The following is a 24567-nucleotide window of genomic DNA, read 5'->3' on the forward strand; positions in this document are numbered from 1 at the left end:
TGATATTTCTTATTTATTTTCTCTTTTGTATTTGCACAGTTTGTTGTCTTTTGCACACTGATTGTCCATCCTGTTGGGTGCAGTCTTTTATTGATTCTATTATGGTTCTGGATTTCCTGAGTATGCCCACAAGAAACTCAGTCTCAGGGTGATATATGTGTGTGTGCATGTATGTGTGTGAGTGGACTTTGATAATAAGTTTACTTTGAACTTTGATGGTATGCAAGCACTTGTGCATTGGTTGAGCATCCCTTCCAGTTTCCAGTTTCGTTGGAAATGTCCCATTAGTTTTTTTCTAGATAGCTCTGTACAGCTTTCCAGAGAACATATTTGGACCTTGTAGATGTCCATTTATATGCACCACATATCTAGCCCTCAGCAGACTCTGATACATCTAGGACTCTGCCTCTGAAAAACCTGATGTATTTCAATTATGATATGTTTTTGATGACACAATTATCCATGTGGATCTTGATAAAGTCTGTGATGACCGTGGCACATTCATTCATATCTGTAGATGAATCCTGGAATATGGTCCAGTTCACCAATTTAAATCCTGCTCTTCTGCCTTTCTTGATCATACCTTCACAGTTCTTTCCACTAGGTGTTGTTACAATGATATTGCTTCCTATAACAGTAGATTAGAGCATGGGAACTGAATACCTCATGCAATATTCTGCTTGTATAACCAAAGGGAATATTTGAATGAAATAAAATTCCAAGTTGGAAGTTTATCTCAACTTCAAATTATATCCAACGTTGTGAATACTTTAGGTTCGCCTGCCTCAGTAGCCAGGGAGAATAGAGTTGGCTGTAATGGAGTTTTGGCAGGGAGGAAAGATGATTAGAACTCAAAACAGTGCAGAACAGTACAAAGTCTTTGACCCCGATAATGTACTGATCATGTGACACTGGTTATTTAGGTAGTCCAGAGTAGTGTGGAAAGCCAGTGAGATTGCATCTGCTGCAGATGTATTGTAGTAAAAAGTGAATTCCTTAGATTTCCTTCCCATTTAATTAGAGGAAACTTGCATAGGTTTGAGATATTGAACAATTTGCTTGGGGAATCAAGGAGTGTGGAGTGTTCCTGGAGCTGTGTGTTGACAGCAGAATACGTGTGGAATCCTGCTTCGTATGGTGCTAAGGGGCAGCATGCGGATGAGCATTTCAAGGGGGTCAGAGAAGCAATAGCAGCTCCAATGCATAGGATCGAAAAATGATGCAGAGTTGTAGACTCTGCCAGTTCCACATCACCACCATCGAGGACTTTTTCAAAAGGCTGTGCCTCAAGAAGGCTCCATCCATTATGAAGGACCATAGCTGCAATTCTATAACATTTTGATTGCAATCCAATATGATTCCGACCACAGTCCTGTACAGATTTTGATGCAATCCTATAAACTCTCAATTGCAATCCTAAAGCAATATCACAGTTGTAAGCCAATAATATTTCAGTCTTAGTCCAAGTGATAAAAAATATGTACAAATTTAACTGTTTCATGAGATTGATTTAGGTCTCGATACCTACTACAGAATCTCCAGTTATGTGTGAACAGATGCCTGAAGGTTTGAGCTCTTACCTGGAATATAACACTTTAGTTTGCTAAGATTAATGAAAAACATCTGGATGAAAAATACCATCAAAGTTAAGTCTATCAAGAAGGCATGTGATAAGGTCCAGAGAATGGCTGAGAGGAAAGAATAAAACTGGAATTTGTGAGTTAAAGATGTGATTGGCTTGATTGAATATGTGAGCAAGTAAAGAAGTTAACTAATCAATTGGGACAGAAGAGCGGAAGCTGTGTTGAACTACAAAAAACAATATGGTAGAGATAGTAAAATGTCTTAAAGGTAAATTCTTACATCAACTGAATAAGTGAAAAATCATCATGATAATTGGATTAAAGTGTATTGTATGGAGCTACAAAGCAAACTAAAACAGGATCAGAAAGCTCAGCATGGACCTCAAGTGGGTAGTCCTGCCAGTGGTGCTTCTTCCTGGGAAACACCCCCGACATTGCACAGTCCTCTTAGACAGCACCACCATCCGAACTCTGAGGAATTACAGCATTGACATGACATGGACTCTAGAGCAGCCTCTAGTGACTCAAGTGAGGATATGTCAGTAATGAAATAATAGGATTGGCAGCTATGTCAAGGCTTGCTTCAATAAAGGACAAGAAAATGAAGACTTGCAGGACTAGAGATGGAACCTGCGAAAGGAGACTGACAGTGGATTACCAGGTTGCTAATCAGTATATTGACTATCTAATCCCTCTAGTGGCAGATTTATCAACTATTCTGAAAACCTGGAAGATGTCCTGTTTGCAGACTAGCATGAACATGATGTACTTTATTTGCTTATCTATCCTCCAAGTTGTCTACCATTCTTGAGGCACCTAATATCATCACTGAATGAGTGAGTTCAGTGAATCAAGCTCTATGGTTACCATTGGCCATGGAAGATTATGATGACTACTACTGTACAAGAATAATAACATGCCACGATGATGAATATTATTACTAAGAGGCACCTCTATTGAATCCAGGTCTGATTCTGTACACTGATGGCTCCTCAATGATTTGAGAAAGGAATATGACTGGCTTGATGGGCTGTTGTTTCTGAAAGTGAAGTGCTGGTATCAAGAAACATGGTTCCTGATTCCTCTGAGCAACAGGCAAAACTGAAAGCTCTGATTGAAGCCTGTAAGTTGGCAGAAGGAAGATCAACTGATATCTACCCAGATTCTCCATATGCCTTTGGAGTTGTTCATGATTTTGGAAACTTACAGAACCAAAGTGGATGTTGTACTGTTCTAGGAACCCCAGACAAGGATGGTCAACTCATGATCAACTCAGTCAAGAATGGTACAAGAACTCCTGAATGCCATACAATGGCCATCAGAAGTGACCGTATTAAAATGTAAAAGTCACACCACAATTGCTACAATGGAAAGCTGCGGAAATGTATTTGTGGATGAAATTGGAAAAAAAAGGCAACATAGTGAGGGGTAAAAGAAATAAAAGAATTTTTAAAAAGGTGAAGAATTAAAGAGAGTACCAAGAACATTTGCAGTGAACCTAACAACTGAAAGTATGGAAACAAAGTTGAACTCTATATCACAGACAAACATACAAGATACTTGTGAAATGCAAGCTCAATGCTCTGACCAGGAAAAGTGGTTCTGGGTGGAGAATGGCGGGAGATTAAACAGTGTTAGAGCATGGAGATATGGCACATCATAGACTAGTAGCTCCAACTACATTGCTTCATTATTTGGCATAACAGATACACTCCCTGGGACACATTGGAGTGGAAAAGATTATCAACAGATTCTCTCAATGGTGGTGGAATCCAAAGTTCAGGGCACAACCTCAACGAACATTTGAAAGCTGTATGACATGCCAGAAAATAAATCTTGGAGCAGCAGAAAAGCTAGCTTAGTTAAGTGTTCCTGTCCCACTTGGTCCTATTTTACACTTACAATTGGACTATATTACTCTGACAAAGTGTCAAGGATACTCAGACATACTGGTAACAGTGGAGATGTTTTCAAGATGAGTGGAAGCCATTCCAGCAAGAAAAGCCATTTTCACACACACACAGCAAAAAATTCTGATCGAGGACTAACTTTCTAGATGGGGATTTCTATGTCACATTGACTCTGACCAAGGAACACATTTCACTGGGTTATTTGTCAGGAATGATATCAACTGATGAATGTTGAATTGTCGTTTCATTGTCTATGTCACCCAGAGTCATCAAGACAAGTTGAACGAGTGAATGAAACTATCAAACGACGACTGACTAAGTATCATGAGGAAGGTGTACCATGGCCTACAGCTCTTCCTGTGGACTTATGTACCATCAGGGCAACCCCAAACATGTAAACTAAACTAAATCCATTCAAGGTGGTACCAGGACATCCTATGTCACTACCTGCAGCCCTTAGATTCAGAGAGACTGATATATACAGTATTGTATGGCAGATATTTTAGTTAACTATTGTGTGAAATTAACCCATGCTGCACAGTCTGCTTCTCAACAGGTTTCAGCTTTGAGGTGATCTGACAGAAGAAGGACACCCCCTGATTCCTGGTGAGTGTGTTCTGAATAAGAGACCACATATGGAACCACTGAGAGCTCAGTAGGATGGTCCTTATTGTCAGTTACCAACTCAGTAAAAGGTAGAAGTAAGTGGATGCTCGCCAGCCACGGCAAGCGAGCTCCAGTGGGACCTGATGAGGGCTTGTGCGCTACGGTTAATGTGCCAGTAACCTCCTGCCCACAGTGCCTACACTGCTGGGATACAGTGGCAAATCACTAACAGGCCAGGAGGTGGAGCAGAGTGACAATGGTGTTAAACAGCGACTCCTTTGCTTGCATCTTCAGAAGCAGCTCTTTAATATCTTTATTTTTCCCTTTTAGAGTTCTTTTGAAGACCCTGACCTGGTTCTTTGCGGGAATGGGACCGTTGTTGTTCAGCACGCCAAGGGCTTGGCCTAATAGTCCAGCTCGGCTTTGAAGGAGTAGGATCGTGGAGCTCTGGAGACGGGTGGATTGAGGGTCAGTGTCACGACAGGAGACCCATGCGTCGTCAGGGGAGTCCGAATATGTACGGCTGTGTGCCCAGATCTTTGGGCACAGAGCTCGAAGAAAGCAACGTAACAGACTTTTAACACTGTAAACCAGTGAGTTGTTTATTATGTCTCCCCGCTCGCTGGGAAAATGGAGACACCTTTTTCTCCCTTATTAGGGAGAGAAAGCCTGTGCTATGTTGAATACCGGGTGAAACACAAATTTTTTTGGGGTAACTGCAAGTCTGTGTCTTTGCTGTTTCTTTGCTCATGCTTGAGTGCTCAGCAGTGGGTGCCGATACATTTTTTGCTCATGGGGGGAGGGACAATTGTTGCTTGCTGCCGCTTATGCACAGGAGGGAGGAGAGCTGGGGGACACTTTGGGGTTCTAACATTTAACTGCCGTTCATTCTTTGGGGAACTCCTCTGTTTTTGTGGATGGTTGCAAAGGAAAAGCATTTCAGGAGGTATATCGTATATATTTCTCTGACATTAAATGTGCATTTGAAACCTTTGAAGTCTTCAAGCAGAGTTGATAGCTACTGGGTATTATGAAGTTTATTATGATTATTTATTATTATTATTTAATATTTAAAATATTATTTATTGTTGCTAATTTTTTGTACTCACAATGTGTCAACTAAGATGACTCACGATGTATACTTGTGGGTATCACATGCATTTGTTGATGCTATTTATGTCTCTAGATGTTGGGTATGTCAATATATATCACACACTTTGAAATAGTTGTCATGCAAAAGATGATTCTTCAAAATCTTATGGCATTAGTTCTCTTAGCAATTAAGGTGAATATGTGCAATGATAAGCTAGGACTGTTGTACTTACATACCTGATGAGTCAGAGGACATAACTCATTTGCCTGACCATATTCATAAAGAAACAACCAAAATACATCAATATGTTAATGATTCTACCTGGGGGTACTCAATGTCACAAGTTATATGATTTATCATAATTTATAACATTTTTACTTGCGTAAGGGTGATCATTAATAGAATAGTTCAAACTCACAGAAGTGTGCCTATTTACAAAGACAATCTACCCAACAACAACAGAGCTCTCTGAATACTCTTTGATCATTCAATAACTTAGGTAGTTTTTGATTATTTTATACTGAACCACAAGTTTTTCTGCCCTGAACTTTCAGATCTAATGATTCTGAATGTGTGATTTAGAATCAAAGTGGGGAATGTTGGATTAGATTGTATAATTATTATTCCCTTACAGTTTAAATTTCTTGTGCTTGTATTTTATATAATTACTAATGTATGTGCAATTGTTCAGTGTGTTTCTAGTGGTTACAATTTTTCTATATTTTGGAAGCTTCTTGTGTATCACATCATTTGAATAGGGGCTATCTGATTGGTTGATTCTTATCTACAAACTTTGAATAGAATATCTATTATCTATGGTATAAGAAGAGCAGAACACCTTTGTCCTATTTCTTTTCTTTGTTCTTTCTTGCCATCGCTACTAGGCTCTGCTCTTGCTACTCTCCTTTCCTGGTTCCTTTGTACTCTTAGTGCTTAATAAACAGCCATGAGCAACAGGTTTTATGCTTTATGCCTCAGTCTTGACTTCTGAAGAAACTCGGATCAAAACCATCATAATCCAACAACACAATTTTGCTCTTTTTTCAGTTTTCTTTACAGTCAAGATGGCACCAAGCTGCTGTTTACATCAAGGTCGTGGATCAGACTAGTTGTTTTTTAATTCAAGGGGATGATTTTGAGGACAGAGTGGGGAGTAAGGTGTCAGTTTAGTGTTTATAGACAGTGATGAGGTGGAATTGGAGGTCAGGCTGGAGTCTCAGCCTCTACTCTGTGTTCAAAGGCCAGTGACGTGGATTTGAGGTGAACGGCCAGCGGACCAGGAAGAACCAGGACCAGGTAGCCTAGAGGTCAGCAAGTCGTTGGCGTGTTCCGGGATCGGAATTCCATGTGGGCAGGAGGTACCAATGATGGTGACCCCTAAGTACGTGAATTGGCAAGAATGGGGTTCGAGGCCTCTGTCAGTGATAATAAATCAGATTCTGATTCAAACATGATTTACTGAGGTTTCCAGAAGCAACAACCTTGCAGCAGGAAGGAAGATCATCACCGATGAAATAGAAGCCTTTTCAATTATATTGCTTAAAGATTAACTTGCAGGTTAAGCCAGTCGTAAGGAGGGCAAGAGCAATTTAGCAGTTATTTTCAGAGGTCTGGAATATAAAAGCCAAGGATGCTATGCTAAGGCTTACAAGGCGTTGTTCAAAGTGAATTTGGAGTAAGCTATTCTTTGGTGTAATCAATGTTAGGAAACTTATCTAAGAAAGGATTCAAAGAACATTTATTATTAAAGTATGTATGTAGCCCTGAGATTCATCTTCCCGCGGGCAGCCATGAAACAAGGAAACACCATGGAACCCATTCAAAGAAAACATCAAACGCACAATGTGCAAAAAAGGAGAACAAGTCACACAAACGGCAAAAGTGGGTGAATAACACACAGAATATTAAATGTGAAACTATAGAGTCCTTGGAACAGTCTCGGAATGTTCAGTCTAGTTCAGCTCAGTTCAATTCAGTGATCGTCATTCGTTGATTACAGCCCGCAGCCAAGTGGGTCCAGAAGAGGTTCACGAGAACGATTCAAGGAATGAGAAGATTAAAATATGAGGAGTGTTTGGCTCTGGGAGTGTACTTGCTGAAGTTTAGAAGAACGAGGGGGTGGCACATTGAAACCTATCAAACGTGGAGAGGATGTTTCGGGTTCAAGTTCAGTTTTAGTTATCATTCAATCATACATGAATACAGCCAAATGTAACAGTGTTACTCTGGGGCCAAAGTGCACAACACAGTATCAACAGTCATGCTCAGCACAGGGCACATAGAGAACTTGCTATAAGATAGCAAATAAACACATAGTTACACACACAGAAAAAATGGGGAGGAATCTAGGAGCAGAGGGTATAGCCTCAGAATAGAAGGACATCTCTTTAGAACAGTGATGAGGAAAAATTTCTTTAGCCAGACGGTGGTGGATCTGCGGAATTCATTGTCACAGACTGCTGTGGAGGCCAAGTCATTGGGTATATTTAAAGCTGAGTTTGATAGGTTCTTGATTAATACAAGTATCAAAGGTTACAGGAAGAAAGAATAGGATTGAAAGGCAGAGAAGACGTGATGGGCACATTTGCCGATACCTGTTCCTATATATCATGGCCTTGAGGAGCTCAAAAAACAATCAAAATTGAACAAATTCAATATTTATTCCTTAAAACACAAACACAATTGGGAAAGAAGTAGGAACTGACAAAGTCTCACACAGTTTTAATGTTTTAATGTAACTGAAAGGTTTCTACAGTTATATTAATAGCAAAAGGATAGTGAGGGATAAAATTGGTCCCTTAGAGAATCAGAGTGGACAGCCATGTGTGGAGCTGAAAGAGATGGGGGAGATTTTGAACAATTTTGTTTCTTCAGTATTCACTAACGAGAAGGATATTGAATTGTGTAAGGTAAGGGAAACAAGTAGGGAAGTTATGGAAACTATGACAATTAAAGAGTAGGAAGTGCTGGTGCTTTAAGGAAGATAAAAGTGGATAAATCTCCAGTCCTGACAGGATATTCCCTAGGACCTTGAGGGAAGCTGGTGTACAAATAGCGGGGGCTCTGACAGAAATATTTCAAATGTCATTAGAAACAGGGATGGTGCCGGAGGATTGAAGTATTGTTCATGTGGTTCCATTGTTTAAAAAGGGTTCTAAGAGTAAACCTAGCAATTATAGGCCTGTCAGTTTGATGTCAGTGGTGGGTAAATTAATGGAAAGTATTCTTAGAGATTGTATATATAATTATCTGGATAGACAGGATCTGATTAGGAATAGTCAGCATGGATTTGTGCGTGGAAGGTCATATTTGACAAATCTTATTGAATTTTTTGAAGAGGTTATGAGGAAAGTTGACGAGGGTAACGCAGTGGATATTGTCTATATGGACTTCAGTAAGGCCTTTGACAAGGTTCCGCACAGAAGGTTAGTTAGGAAGGTTCAATTGTTAGGTATTAATATTGAAGTAGTAAAATGGATTCAATAGTGGCTAGATGGGATATGCCAGAGAGTAGCGGTGGATAACTGTTTGTCGGGTTGGAGGCCAGTCACTGGTGGTGTGCCTCAAGGATCTGTATTGGGTCCAATGTTGTTTGTCATATACATTAATGACTTGGATGATGGGGTGGTAAATTGGATTAGTAAGTATGCAGATGATACTAAGGTAGGTGGTGTTGTGGATAATGAAGTAGGTTTTCAAAGTTTGCAGAGAGATTTAGGCCGGTTAGAAGATGGGCTGAATGATGGCAGATGGAGTTTAATGCTGATAGGTGTGAGGTGCTACATTTTGGTAGGAATAATCCAAATAGGATATACATGGTAAATGTCAGGGCATTGAAGAATGCAGTAGAACAGAGTGATCTATGAATAATGGTGCATAGTTCCCATTATTCCTGAAGGTGGAATCTCATGTGGATAGAGTGGTGAAGAAAGCTTTTGGTATGCTGGCCTTTATAAATCAGAGCATTGAGTATAGGAGTTGGGATGCAATGTTAAAATTGTATAAGGCATTGGTAAAGCTGAATTTGGAGTATTGTGTACAGTTCTGGTCACCAAATTATAGGAAAGATATCAACAAAATAGAGAGAGTACAGAGAAGATTTACTAGAATGTTACCTGGGTTTCAGCACCTAAGTTACAGAGAAAGGTTGAACAAGTTAGGTCTTTATTCTTTGGAGCATAGAAGGTTGAGGGGGGACTTGATCGAGGTATTTAAAAAATGAGGGGGATAGATCAAGTTGACGTGGATAGGCTTTTTCCATTGAGAGTAGGGGAGATTCAAACAAGAGGACATGAGTTGAGAGTTAGGGGGCAAAAGTTTAAGGGTAACACGAGGGGGAATTTCTTTACTCAGAGAGTGGTAGCTGTGTGGAATGAGCTTCCAGTGGAAGTGGTAGAGGCAGGTTCGGTATTGTCATTTAAAGTAAAATTGGATAGGTATATGGACAGGAAAGGAATGGAGAGTTATGGGCTGAGTGCGGGCCAGTGGGACTAGGTGAGAGTAAGCATACGGCACGGACTAGAAGGGCCGAGATGGCCTGTTTCCATGCTGTAATTGTTATATGGTTATACATGGTTATATAGTTATACAGATTCAAGCTAAATAATACATTCTTAAGCAGTAATAGATTCTCATTGGATTCTTCTTCAAGTTTCTGGAAGGAGTTTGATAAAAACGACCTTCCAGGAAATATGATGTGCTCTCTGGAACAGTGAAATGAATTTTGCCAAATTTTACAAAGCAATTTCACATCTGTCTTGAAGCACAGATTCAGATTCAGATTTATTTGCCATACATCCATCCAAACACAGAGTGAAAATTGTTCTGTGCATTAACGACTCGTGCACCCAAGGAGGTGCTACATGGAGCCTGCTAGTGTTGCCATGCACATTCTGGTGCCAAGCTCACAATATTGCTGATGCACCATCAATAACTCACTCTGAGACATAAAAACGAGGTATTGGCTTTTATTGACTGGAAGAATGAACAACACTACATCCTGGAGACAGAGAAGCTGGGCTCAGACCTCAATCACCTTTATACAGGGGTCTGTGGGAGGAGCCACAGGAGCAGTCAGCAGGGGGCGTGTCCAGACAGGTATATGTAGTTCACCACAATTGCATAGAACACAGAAACAACTGCAACTACAATACAATCACAACTACAACTTCAGCAACAACTAAACCATCTACAGCACCTGCAACAATATCTACAACTGGAACAACTACAACTGCAACAACTCAATCATCTGCAACAGTTACAACTACAACCACAATTACAACTGCTACAACTACAACAGCTGGAACACCTACAACTACAACCACAATTAGGGCAACTGCTACAACTACAACAGCTACAACACCTACAACTACAACAACTAAACTATAAGTACAGCAACTATATCTACAGCAAATTGATGGGAATAGGCAGATTAAATGGCTTGGCACAGATTAGATGGGCCAAATGGCCTGTTTCTGTGCTGTATGACTCTATAAAAACTACAACAAGCCCAAACACAACTACAGCTATAACACCAAGAACAAAACAGCAAAACAAGTCCCATTCCCATCCTTCGAACCCCACACCCCCATACACTCAAACACTCCAACCCCAGGACAGGCTGCTTCCGGGCCTTCAGTACTTGTCCCCAGATTGTCAGAATCACAGGCACTGGACCTTCAACTCGGACTCACCTATCACAGGATTGACCTTCGGGCCACTTCTCATTATTGTGAGGCTATACCAAGAGGCCGAAGAGAAGTTGACTCCTCCTGGCCATCTGGAGATACCAGAAAACTATGCCACTGGAGATGAACAGTCAAAGTCAAGCCTAGCAGCTCCAGATGATCTTCAGGCCCTTTGACCAGCACCATTGGGAGGATGGTCTATATCAAACAGCAATAATTTGATTCAAAATGAAGTTAACTATTGCACTGTGGTTGTGGGAAGTGTCAAATAACCTTGGACACAAAACTTGTTTTAATTATGATGCCTTTTTGTTCAGATGAGAGACAACTGGCACAATGTTTGCAAGCGTGTCTCGATAATTCTGGATGCAATACTGACTGGCTCAGTTGTTTTCTTCTGTTGAATGATCCCATGTGTTTCACATTTTCTTTTAGTTTTCAGCAGTGTATAGACAGACATCATCATTCAGTTTAAACACAAATACCAGGGCTGTCATCAGCAGTAACACATAATTAATGCATTAGAAAATTAAACAATTGCTAATCACACTTTAACAGGAATCAGTTGCCTCAGAGGTTTGGGAAAAAATGCCTCACGCAACACTTACCATTCTACTGCGGTCACCAAAGGGACCCTTGTGTGTTCAAAGCACCACTCCCAGCTATTAGGAGCGCTTTCCCCCCAACCCCCTCCCCTGCCCCACTCAGCCCCTTATCCTCATATCAGGCAGTTTCACCCCCTCTCCACCTTAGCTCTTCCCGTGTCAAAAACCCTCCGCCTTCACAGCATCCACCGCTCAACTGGCTGCATCAAAGTCAGTCTGCTCTGCTCCTCTGTCTGGGCTACTGCTGCCTGATCCACTGAGTACTAGGTGCCCCTGAAAGAGGAACGGATGAAAGGGAATGGGGAAGGAGAGGAAGAGAGATGATAGGAGGTGTGGGGTGTGGAAAGATGATGGGACGAAGGTTGGGGAGAGGAAGGGGGATCAAGGGGAGTGCAATTAGGGATTCAGGAGAAGGGTAAAGGTGGGCAAGGGTAGGAAATGAGATGCAGCGGGAAGAAGGAGTGGAGTAAAGAGGAAGCAGGCAGAGCAAACAGTGGAAGTGATGGGAACATTGATGAAGGGTAACCTGGGAAGATGGAAGAGGGCAGGACGTAAGAGGGGGAGAGGACAGGGTGTAAGAGGGGGAGAGAAGTGGATGTAGAGGGAATGAGAAGAAAAGGAGAGAGGGAGAGGGGAAGAGAGAGAGGGAGAGAGAGGGGGAGAGGGGAGAGAAAGAGGGAGGGAGGAGGGAGGGAGGAGGGAGGGAGGGGGAGTGAGAGAGAGGGAGGGAGGGGACAGAGAGAGGGAGAGGGTAGGAGGAAGATGGAGGGAGGGAGATTTATTGTGTACAGTTCTGCTCACCGAATAATAGGAAAGACATCAACAAAATAGAGAGAGTACAGAGAAGATTTACTAGAATGTTACCTGGGTTTCAGCACCTAAGTTAGAGAGAAAGGTTGAACAAGTTAAGTCTTTATTCTTTGGAGCATAGAAGGTTAAGGGGGGACTTGATAGAGGTATTTAAAATAATGAGGGGGATAGATTGAGTTAACATGGATAGGCTTTTTCCATTGAGAGTAGGGGAGATTCAAACAAGAGGACATGATTTGAGAGTTAGGGGGCAAAAGTTTAAGGGTAACACGAGGGGGAATTTCTTTACTCAAAGAGTGGTAGCTGTGTGGAACGAGCTTCCAGTAGAAGTGGTAGAGGCAGATTCAGTATTGTCATTTAAAGCAAAATTGGATAGGTATATGGACAGGAAAGGAATGGAGGGTTATGGGCTGAGTGCAGGCCAGTGGGACTAGGTGAGTGTAAGCGTCAGCATGGGCTAGAAGAGCCGAGATGGCCTGTTTCCATGCTGTAATTGTTATATGGTTATATGGAGAGGGAGAGAAAGAGAGACGGAGAGAGGGAAGGAGGGGAGAGAGGAGGAGGGAGGAGCGAGAGAGAGAGGGAGAGAGGAAGGGAGGGAGAGAGGGAGGGAGGGGGAGAGGGGAGAGAGGGGGAGAGGGAGAGAGGGAAGGAGGATGAGAAAGGGAAAAACATAGCAAAGGAAGCAGAAATACTGTATACTAGAGGTCCAACGTTCTGGACACAAAATATAGGTTAGGCACTCATTCTCAGATTCTAGGATTGCAAGCTGGGTCTCAGCCAATTTGCCTCCCACCCTGTGGCCGTTGACTGTCCTTTATTTCCTTCCCGGCTCTCCCACCCTTCCCTCTCTCAGTATCGCTCCCCTTTCTTTGGCTTCATCTCTTCTGCACCTCCTACTCCCCATATCTCTTTCTTCTTCCACTTCATCTTTCTGTCTTCTCTCTCCTTGCCCTGATTCATACTCCTTCCTCTCTGCGCCAACCTGTCCTGTCAGCTTCCAGTTCATCTCAGCCTGGTTTGATCCACAATGCTGGGAGCAACTGGAGAACTTAGAGCAGACAATCCTAGACGAGACACGGATATTTTGCTCCTTGTCCTTCATAGAATTTTATTCAAGCAAAATTATTCAGTTGAGCAATGAATATATTAACTAGAGATCGATACAGCAATGTTGAGAAGCCCCAGAATGGTTTAGATTATGCGAGAATTTCCTTATATAATTAGAGATTAAAATATGGATCATTTCCCATGTATTTCTCAAAATACTGGAATTTCATTATGTTCAAAAATGTGATTTTTTTTCCAATTATTCAAAAGCTTTAATAAATTATATATAAATATAATAATATCCCTACACAGTATATGTGCCTAAGACTTTCGCACAGTACTGTAGTTGTCAAGGTGGAGCGGAGAACTGGTTTGTAAATCTGGCAGGAGCAAAGGATGTTGGGAATGGTGAGGGTGGGGGCCACAGGAGGGGTGTGAGATGGCTGGCAAAGAAGGGGTGCCAGTGGTGGAGGGGGTGGTGCAAGTGCAGACACACTCAGCCCTCAGAAATCAGGCAAGGTCACTTGATTCCAAACAATTGGTTTATTGAAAACCCTAGAGAGGCTGGTCCTTGTTACCCCCAACCCCTGGTCAGATCAGCCCTCGATTCCCTGCAGTTTGCCTACCGGGAGCACATTGGAGTCGGTGATGCTGTCATCTGCAGGCTGACCAGAACCTAGTCTCATTTCGATAAGCAGGACAGCGCAGTGAGGATCATGGTTTTTAATTACTCAAGTGTCTTAAATACTATACAGCCTTCACTGCTAGGGGTAAAGCTCTGTTCAATGCAGACTTGCATTTCCATTGTATCTTGGATAACGGATTACCTGACTGGCAGACCACAGAAGGTGTGACTTCAGAGCTGTGTGTCAGACTTGGATATAAGCAGCCCTGGGGCCCCACAGGGGACCATATTGGCTCCCTTCCTGTTTACCCTGTATACCTCAAACTTTAGATACAACACTGAGGCACGTCATCTGCAGAGATTCTCTGATGGCTCAGCAATACTTGGGTGTATAAAGGGAGGACGGGAGGATGAATACAGGGCCCTGGTGGAGGACTTTGTAAAATGGTGCAAGCTGAATCATCTGCAGTTCAACATCAGTAAGACAAAGGAGATGGTGATGGACCTTAGGAAGACCAAGCCTGCATTGCTCCCTGTTGTTATTGATGATGAGGACATGGATGTGGTGAGGACCTACAAGTACCTACGGGAGCACCTGGATGACAGGCTTGAGTGAAACACCAACACAGTAGCTGTGTACAAGGGCCAGAGTCTTCCCTACTTTCTAAGGAGATTGAGGTCCTTTGGAGTATGCAGACCTCTCCTTCACATGTTCTGCCTGTATGTTGTTGCCAGTACAATCTTCTATGAAGTGGTCTGCTGGGGCAATGGCATCAACATGGGTGATGCCAACAGGCTCAATAAACTAATTGGAATGGCTGAGTCTATTATAGGATCAAACTGGACACACTGGAGGTTTTGGTAGAACAAAGGACCCTCCAGAAAATCCTGGCAATTCTGGACACCCTCTGCATGCCACCTTGGCTGAACAGAGGAGCACTTTTAGTAACAGCATAAGACATCTGCACTGCTCCAAAGAGCACTATAAGAGGTCATTCTTGCCCTTGGCCATTAAGCTCTATAATGAGTCAACCTATGGCCAGGAAAGTGTTGACCCCCCCCCCCCCCCCCGTTAGACTGTTTATGGTAATTTATTTTTATTCTTTCTACTTCTCTTCTAATATCTATATCTGTGCACTTGTAATGCTTCTGTGGCAGTGCAATTACCTTTGGGATCAATAATGTATCTATCTATCTATCTTATTGATCATTACAGAATGTCTCTCTGGTGCTTCCCACTCCCTCCCCTCTCCCTTCCCTTTTTCCCCAACATTGATTCCCTTCTCCCTGTCTCCTTCCCACTCTCGGTCCACAATAGAAATCCATATCAGAGATAGGCTTTCATCACTCACATATGTCATGAAATTTGTTACTTTTTGATGAGATAGTGCAGTGCAATACATAAACTTCCTACAGTACTGTGCAAAAGGCTTACGTGCCCAGTTATATATACTGCATGTGAACAGTACAGTATATATAATAATACAGAGATAGACTGATAGATAGGCAAATAATATTGATAGAGAGATAAGTTACAATTAAAGCAGGAAGTGACAGGCTTTCTTTTGGTTTACATCCAAACAATATGTTCAGTACATGTTAAGGCACTAGAAGACTGTTTTGATGTTTTGTAATAAATTGCACCGACTTGAATTGACTTTATGTTACATCAGCACATTTTTACTCCAACAGCATTGAATTATGTCACAAATTAAATTGTTACAAAGCTCAATGTGAACTATTGTAGTTTCATTTAAAACTATCATTATTATTTATCCCCCTTTGATTTATTGCTATTTCTGGTATGTGAGATTGAATAAATGACCCTTTGCATTATAGTTGTAAAGAATACACAGGGCACTCAAATCAAATTAGTCAGTGCTCTCTTGAAATAATAATTATTTCTCTCCATTGATAAGACGATAAGTGAAATCGTGCCAGAATATTTTAGAAATACTATTTTGTAGATATGATTGATAACCACAATGGCATTTCTGTTTTTCTATTCCCACTAATCATGGAGAAGACAAATGAAGGCGATAACAATCATCTTCATCATCATAGACCTACTATTACAGGCATCACATGAACTGACCCTTAAGTGTTTCCCTATCAACTTCACCAGCTGTTAGCCTATCTCATTTCAGAATCAGAATCAGGTTTATTATTGATTTAGCAGGCGAAATTTACTGTTGTGTGGCAGATAACACAAATCAATACGAATTACAAAAATAAATTGTGCAAGAGAGGTAGAGCTGATAGAATATTCGGAAACTTGATAGCAGAGGGGAAGAAACTTCCTAAAATGTGCAATGTGTGTCTTCAGGCTCCTGTGACACTTGCAGGCAGCCCAGCAGAATCCTCGCTGATTTGATTTAACATAAAACATTGCATTTCACTGTATGTTATGATGTACATGTGACAAATAAAGCTTATCATAATTTGTGGAAATTTGCTAGAGTCTTTGTTGACATACCAAATCTCCTCAAACTCCAAATGAAACTCTGGTGTGCCTTCTTCATAACTGGATCAATATTGTGGGTTCAGGATAGACCTTCAAAGACTTTGACACTCAAGAACTTGAGGTTGCTCACCCTTTCCACTGCAGAGCCCTGGATAAGAAATGCTGATTTTCCCAGTGTGCTTACCCACACACACTTTCCCACCCTCAACTTTGAATTTCCATATACAATTAGTGGCCACTTTGTTAGATAACTCCTGTACCTTATAAAGTGTCCACTGAACGTATGTTCATAGTCTTCTGCTGCTGTATCACATCCACATCAAATTTTGACTTGTTGTGCATTCAGAGATGCTCTTCTTCACACCACCGCTGTAACGAATGATTACTTGAGTTTCTGTCGCCTTCCAGTCTGGCCGTTCTCCTCTGACTTCTATCAATAGCAAGGCATCTTCACCCATAGAGACGCAGCTTACTGAATGCTTTTTTTTAGTTTTTCACAGCACTCTCTGTTAAATCTAGAGACTGTTATGTGTAAAAATCCCCAGGAGATCAGCAGTCTCTGAGATAATCAATCCACCTAGACTGACAGCACATTCCACAGTCAAAGCCATTTAGACAACATTTCTTCCCCATTCTGATGTTTGGTCTGAACAACAACTGAACCTCTTGACCACGTCCACATGCTTTTATGGATTGAGTTGTTGCCACTTGATTTTCCAATTAAGTAGTTGCATTAATCAGCGACACGATAGTATAATGGCTATCACAACACTTTACGGTACCAGTGACCTGGGTTCATTTCCCACCGCTGGTTGTACATTCTCCCTGTGACTGTGTGGGTTTCTACTCACAGCCCAAAGACGTACCAGTTGGCAGGTTAATTGTCCATTGTAAATTGTGCTGTGATTAGGCTAGGGTTAAATTGGGGGTTGCTGGGTGGCGTGACACGAAGGGTCAGAAGGGCCTATCCCATGCTATACCTCAATAAATAATTAAATAATGAGCAGGTGTAATAAAGTAACCATTGACTGTAATCTGCTCATAGTTAGAGAGTATTTCCTTCTAGGGTTGTCATTCATATACAACACTATATATAGGTCATATATAGAGCAGACATTAAAGGATCAGTCCTATGATGCCATTTTCCACACTTCATGCTACTCTGAGAAATAATGAACTGCAGAAGCATTTTCAAGATATTGTAAACTCATCTCCAGAAACATCATCTTTGAGTGATTACTGGGAACTTGGTATCAATTAATTCATAGAATATAGAACACTATTGCGTGGAGGGCTGTCAGAGGTTACAGCGGGACATTGATAGGATGCAAAACTGGGCTGAGAAGTGGCAGATGGAGTTCAACCCAGGTAAGTGTGAAGTGTGCATTTTGGTAGGTCAAATATGATGGCAGAATATAGTATTAATGGTAAGACTCTTGGGAGTGTGGAGGATCAGAGGAATCTTGAGGTCCGAGTCCATAGGACGCTCAAAGCAGCTATGCAGGTTGACTCTGTGGTTAAGAAGGAATATGGTGTATTGGCCTTCATCAATTGTGGAATTGAATTTAGGAGCTGTGCAGGTTGACTCTGTGGTTAAGAAGGAATATGGTGTATTGGCCTTCATCAATCGTGGAATTGAATTTAGGAGCTGAGAGGTAATGTTGCAGCGATATAGGACCCTGGTCAGACCCCACTTGGAGTACTGTGCTCACTTCTGGTCGCTTCCTACAGGAAGGATGTGGAAACCATAGAAAGGGTGCAGAGGAGATTTACAAGGATGTTGCTTGGATTGGGGAGCATGCCTTATGAGAATAAGTTGAGTGAACTGGGCCTTTTCTCCTTAGAGTGAAGAAGGATGACAGGTGACCTGATAGAGGTGTACAAGATGATGATCTTGTGGATTGATCATGTGGATAGTTGGAGGCTTTTTCCCAGGGCTGAAATAGTTACCACAAGAGGACACAGGTTTAAGGTGCTGCCACAGACTGCAGTGGAGGACAATTAAATGTGTATATTTAAAGCAGAATTTTATTGTTTCCTGATCAGTCAGGGCATCAAAGGATATGGTGAGAAGGCAGATGTATGGGGTTGAGTGGAATCTGGGATCAGCCATGATGGAATGGCAAAGCAGACTGGATGGGCTGAATGGCCTAATTCTGCTCCTATCTCTTATGGTTTTATAGTCTAAGGCCTCACCTTTATCTTATAGAACTTCAACATAACATCCCAACTCCTGAAATCAGTACTTTGATCTGTGAAGACCAATGTACCAACAGCATTTTTTTACAACTTCTATCTGTGATGCTACCTTCAAGGAATTATGGACCCCCTGTTTAATGGCGTTGGTCCACGGCATAAAAAGTTTGGGAACCCCTGTACTAGAGCAACCTCATGTCTTCCTTTGGCCCTCCTGATTTCCTTCTTAAGTGTTCTCTTGCATTTCTTACACTCCAACAGTAACTGATTTGAAACCTTCCTGCAACTCTTTGTTCTTAACTATCTCTCACTATCACTATCTCACTATCTCTCAGATTTCCTTTTATTCTGACAGGAACAAACGAACCTCATACTCTCAAAATTTCATTTTTGAAAGCCTCCCATTTCCCAAGTACACCTTTGCCAGAAAACAACCTGTCCCAATCCACCCTTGCCAGATCCTTTCTAATACCATCAAAATTAGCCTTTCTCCAATTTAGAATCTCAACCCACGGACTCAGGTGTAAACTTTTCAATAGTTATCTTGAAATTATCTTGAAAATAATGGCATCATGATCACTAGATGCAAAGTGTTCCCCTACACAAACTTCTGTCACTTGCCCTGTCTCATTCCCTCATAGGAGGATTAGTGGAACTGCAACTAGAGTTCATGGGTTAAAGGTGAAATGTAAAAAGTTTAAGTGGAACATGAAGGGAAACTTCTTCAAAAACAGAGGGTTATCTGAGTGTGAAATGAGCTGCTAGTGCATGTGGTGAATGTGAACTTGATTGAAACATTTAAGAGAAGTTTGGATAGGTACCAGGAAGGTAGGAGTATGGAGGGCTACGGTGCCAGAGCAACTTGATTTGAGTAGGCAGATTAAATGGTTTCGGCATGGACTAGATGGACTGAAAGGCCTGTTTCTGTGCTGCATGCTTCTGTAACTCTATCGCACTCTTTCTAGTTGGGATCTCTATGTACTGACTAAGAAACCACATCCAAAGGTGGATGTTTAAAAATGTTTTTAAAAAGGCAGAAATGCAAGTAAGATGAAACATAGGAGCAGAATTAGGCCATTTGCCCGTCCAGTCTGCTCCGCCATTCAATTATGACTGATCCTTTTCTCCCCTCCTCAACCCCTTTCCCTGGACTTCACCCCGTAACCTTTAATCCTGTGTCCAATCAAGAACCTATCAAGCTCTGCCTTAAATACACCCAACAACCTGGCCTCCACAGCTGCCTTTGGTAACAAATTCACCACCCTTAGGTTGAAGAAATGTTTCTGCATCTGTTTTGAAAGGGCACCCCTCTATCCTGACACTGTGCCCTCTTGTCCTATACTCACCCACCATGGGAAACATCCTTTACACATCTATTCTGACTCCGCCTTTCAACATTTGAAAGGTTTCATTGAGATCCCCCCCTTCAACCTTCTAAATTCCAGTGAGTACAGACTCATCAAACGTCACTCGGAATCATCCTTGTGAGCCACCTCTGAACCCTCTCCAATACCAGCACCTCCTTTCTTAGATGAGGGGCCCAAATCTGTTCGCAATACTCAAAATAAGTCCTCAGCAATGCCTTACAAACCCTCAGCAGCACATCCCTGCCCTTGCATTCAAGACCTCTTGAAATGAATACTAACACTGCATTTTCCTTCCTCAACACCAACTCAACCTGCAAGTCCCTGTGGATCTTAGATTTTTGGATCTTCTCCCCATTTAGAAAATAGTCTGCACATTTCTACTATCAAAGTGCATGACTATTCATTTTCCAACATTGTATTTCATTTGCTATTCTCCTAATCTGTCCAAGTCCTTCTGCAGTCTTTCTGTTTCCTCAACACTACCTGCCCCTCCACCAATCTTTTTATTAACTGCAAACTTGGTAACAAAGCCATCTATTCCAACATCTAAGTTGTTGATAAACAGCATAAAAGAAGTGGTCCCAACACTGACCCTGCAGAGAATAATTAGCCACTGGCAGCCAACCAGACAAGGATCCTTTTATTCCCACTCGCTGCCTCCTACCAATCAACCAATAATCTAACCATGTTAGTAACTTTCCTGTAGTACCATGGGCTCTTAATTTGGTAAGCAGCCTCTTGTATGGCACCTTGTTTCAAGGCCTCCTGAAAGTCCAAATATACAATCACCTTTATCTATCCTACTTGTAGTCTCCTCAAAGAATTCCAACAGGTTCATCCAGGCAAGACTTTCCCTTAAGGAAACCATACTGACTAGAACACTATCAAAATTGACTCCAGGAATGAGTTTATTCTTATCTGGACTTCATTTGACTTTGATACATTTTCTGAGTTCTTGGTAACACTGAAAACTCTGGTGCAATGATTAAAAATTAATTGGAACATTCTGAGAATTGTGTATTTCAATATTTTGTTTTGGAGCCAATGTTTAACCTTGCTGACCATCAACAGTATTGATTAAGACTTGTCACTGCCACTCTCCAGATTGCATGCTTTACCCCACTGTTGAAAACAAACTGTTACCTTCTGGAGTACAGCTGCAAAACACTTGCATTTAAATGTTCAGTGATTAGTTCAATTTATTGTAGTTTTACAGGGACAGCTGGTGGCAATTACCTCGTTTTGATAGCATTCTCTCCTGAGTCTTTCTCACAGTGGCTGAGCGGTGCTCTACCCTGTAAGGAGGACATCTCTAATTGTTTCTGAGCTGATAGCTGGATCATCCAGCCCAGTGTTGGAGGATATGGCCACAGATGTGGCAACTTAATTGCATAGAAATTATTAAAAGTGGATAGCTCGCAAGGGCTCATACTGGTCATTAAACACAGATAGGATAAAACAGGCCTTTGACCCTAGCATCCTCCTCTATAGATAAGCTAATCATTTTGAATCTATTAATAGAGTCACAGTATGGTTGTGCTGTGGTTAGCACAACACTTTACTGTACCAGTGACTCCAGTTCAATTCCCACCACTGTCTACAAGAGATTTGTAGGTTCTCACCATGACCACGTATGTTTCTTCCCACATTCCAAAGATCTACTAGTTGGTATGTTAATTGGTCTTTGTAAATTGCCTATGATTAGGCTATGGTTAAATCAGGGTTTATTGAGCAGCATGGCTCAAAGTGCTGGAAAGGTAAGTTCCGCACTGAATCTCAGTAAATAAATACTATCGATGGTAATAAATCTTTGAGTCAAAAATCTGTCATGTGAAGGGAATCTTTCTGTAATATTGTGGGGAGATTTCAATCTCATTGCATTTAGTAACTTACTTCTTTTATATAACACTCTCAAAGTTGAATTCACAATTGACTACAAACACAAGTTCTCATAGTTTGAATAATTCAAATTTGAATAAGTTATTTTACTCAAATATATTGGTTAGCAGTGGCACCATTGGAGTGTTGGCATAATGTAAAAGCTGCACATTGCATAGTTGTGAATTTTTGTTTAACAGATGTAGCGCAGTAACTGTCATAAGTCAGGTGTTGAATCAGGACCCAACCACAGGACACAGACACTGGAGTCCCAGAAACAGGACAAGACAGAACCCAAGGACAGGACACAGTCTAGGCAGGGGAAGCAGGACCAGGACAAGGGACTGGGAACAAGGAGCCTGGGGTGGACTGAGCCCAAGACTGGACTAGGACCCAGAACCTGGGTCTTGCCTCGGGCTCAGACCCCCAAACCCAGGTGAGGACGTGACGAGGCTAGGCTAGGGACTTGGGGACTTGAGGCTTCATGCTGGAGGCTGCCGGCTTGGAGCTTGGGGAACTCAGAGGCTGGAATTAGGGGCAGACTAGGAACTGCACATCAACATGGAACCAGGACTTATCCTCCACCAAGCCAGGACTCATTTATCCACACCAAGGTGGGGCAGGACCATCCATCAGGTAACAGAACAGCCTGACCTACCCAACAGAGGCAAGGACAAGACAGATCCCCCCACAGGGCAACAGCAGGACTTACCCCACAGGGGCAAGGACAGGAAGAGACAAACACCAAGGAACAGACAGTTCCACCTCTGCATCAGGGTAGCTACGAGTAGCCATTACAGCCAGCAGCCCTGGTTGGCTACAGAAGTAACCAGATCCCTACCTAGCTCAGAGTGGCTGACAGCCACCCAGCTGGCCCAGGAAACAGCTGAATCCATACCACAATGACCATTCTGACTACTACCAGTGAGGCTCCTAGAAGCCATGGTTCTCCAACACAGCCCCAAGGATGGCAAGAGTCCATTCTAGCCTTCCACCAGCCATCTGTGCCACAAGTATCTTGACAAAACAACCACACACAATACCAGGGCCACTTATATTCCCAGTTCCAATATGAGCCTCAGGTGTTTCTAGTTAAGTCCAACCGCAGCAAGGGACCGCTGGAAAACCCGGAGTCCGCGGACCGGACCACGGACTTCGGACTGAACCAGCACAGTAGCAGGCCCTTCTGGGCCATCTAGCCCATGTTGTCCAATTATACCCATGTGACCAATTAACCCCTCTAACCTGTACATCTTTGGAACGTGGGAAGAAACTGGAGCAACAACTATAGCATTCCAAACCAAACTGAGTCCTTAGATCCAAATCCCGGAGCAGCCCGGACTAGCCCAAAGCCATGGTATTCAGTTCATCATATTAGAGGGAATATTAGAAGTGAAGGCTGATGGGTTCTTTATTGCTAAGGGTGTCAGGGGTTATGGTGGGGCAGCCACAGAATGGTGTTGAAAGGGACAGTAGATCAGCCTTGAAGGAATGGAGCGGACTCATGAGTCAAACAAAGTAGAAACAGACTTTTAACCAATCAACCGCACAGTTACATTAGCCATCCAACCACACGATTATATTAATCCCATTTAATTCTCGCCATATTCCCAGGAACTTCCCTTGGATTTTGCCACTTACCTGTGCAGAAGGGCCAGTCATAGCTGACAATCTACCTAGCAACTTGCACAGCTTTGGAACGTGAAAGGAAGCCTGATCACCTGGGAGGAGCCCGTGTGCTCGCAGGGAATGTGCAAACTTCACACAGACAGCAACCAAGGGTCAGGGTGGAACAGGTCACAGGAACTGTCAGGTAACAGCTCTACCAGCTAAAACCTGAATCACTATATTATGACTGATGGACATCTTGACATTTGTTTTTTGCAGCAGCAGTACAGTTGAAAGACATTAAAACCACAAGTTGCAAATAAATAATAACTAGTGCAAAAGAAGAATAATGAGGTAGTGTTCATGGTTGAGGATTCAGTTGCAGAGGGAGGTACGGAGGCCCAGGTTTTGAAGCTTGTTGATTAGTACTGAGGGGATGGTGGTGTTGAAAGCCGAGTGGTAATCAATAAACTGCAGCCTGATGTACATATGTTTTGCTGTTGGCTAGCTTTAGAAAAATGTGAGCCACCTCATTTATAAAATGTTGGACTTTATTTCAACATTTTTCTTATAGAAAAACTACCATTCTTGGAAACAGATCACTCCTATAGTAAGAGCATACTTCCTGGGGTAAGAAGGTCAAAACCATATACAATACAACTCACATAAAATGTTGAGTGAATTCAGCAAGTCAGGTAGTACCTATGGAGAGCATCAACCAGTTAACATTTTGTGCCGAGATACTTCATCAGAGTTGCAACCTGACCTGATGAGTTTGTCCAGCTTTTTTACGTGTGTTGCTTTGCATTTCCAACAACTGCAGAATCTCCTGTGTTTATCTTATGCAATACTGCAGCAATGGAATCCCAAAATTGCTGGTGCTTGCAATAAGAATGTTTTTATATACCTCCCTAATCTACACATTCTTTCTTGGTCTTTTTAAAAATATATTTCTTGCTCCTCCTCATAAGTGCTGAGATGTTTGCAAGCTCAGTTCTACTGCCATTTCTGCAACTCTATAAGTCATTTTTGATTTCCAGTACTCTGCAAAAGGAAATGAGTTCTTCTCAAATCTGTCTAACCCC

This window comes from Hemitrygon akajei, chromosome 1, assembly GCF_048418815.1.
Source record: "Hemitrygon akajei chromosome 1, sHemAka1.3, whole genome shotgun sequence".
Classification (NCBI taxonomy): Eukaryota; Metazoa; Chordata; class Chondrichthyes; order Myliobatiformes; family Dasyatidae; genus Hemitrygon; species Hemitrygon akajei.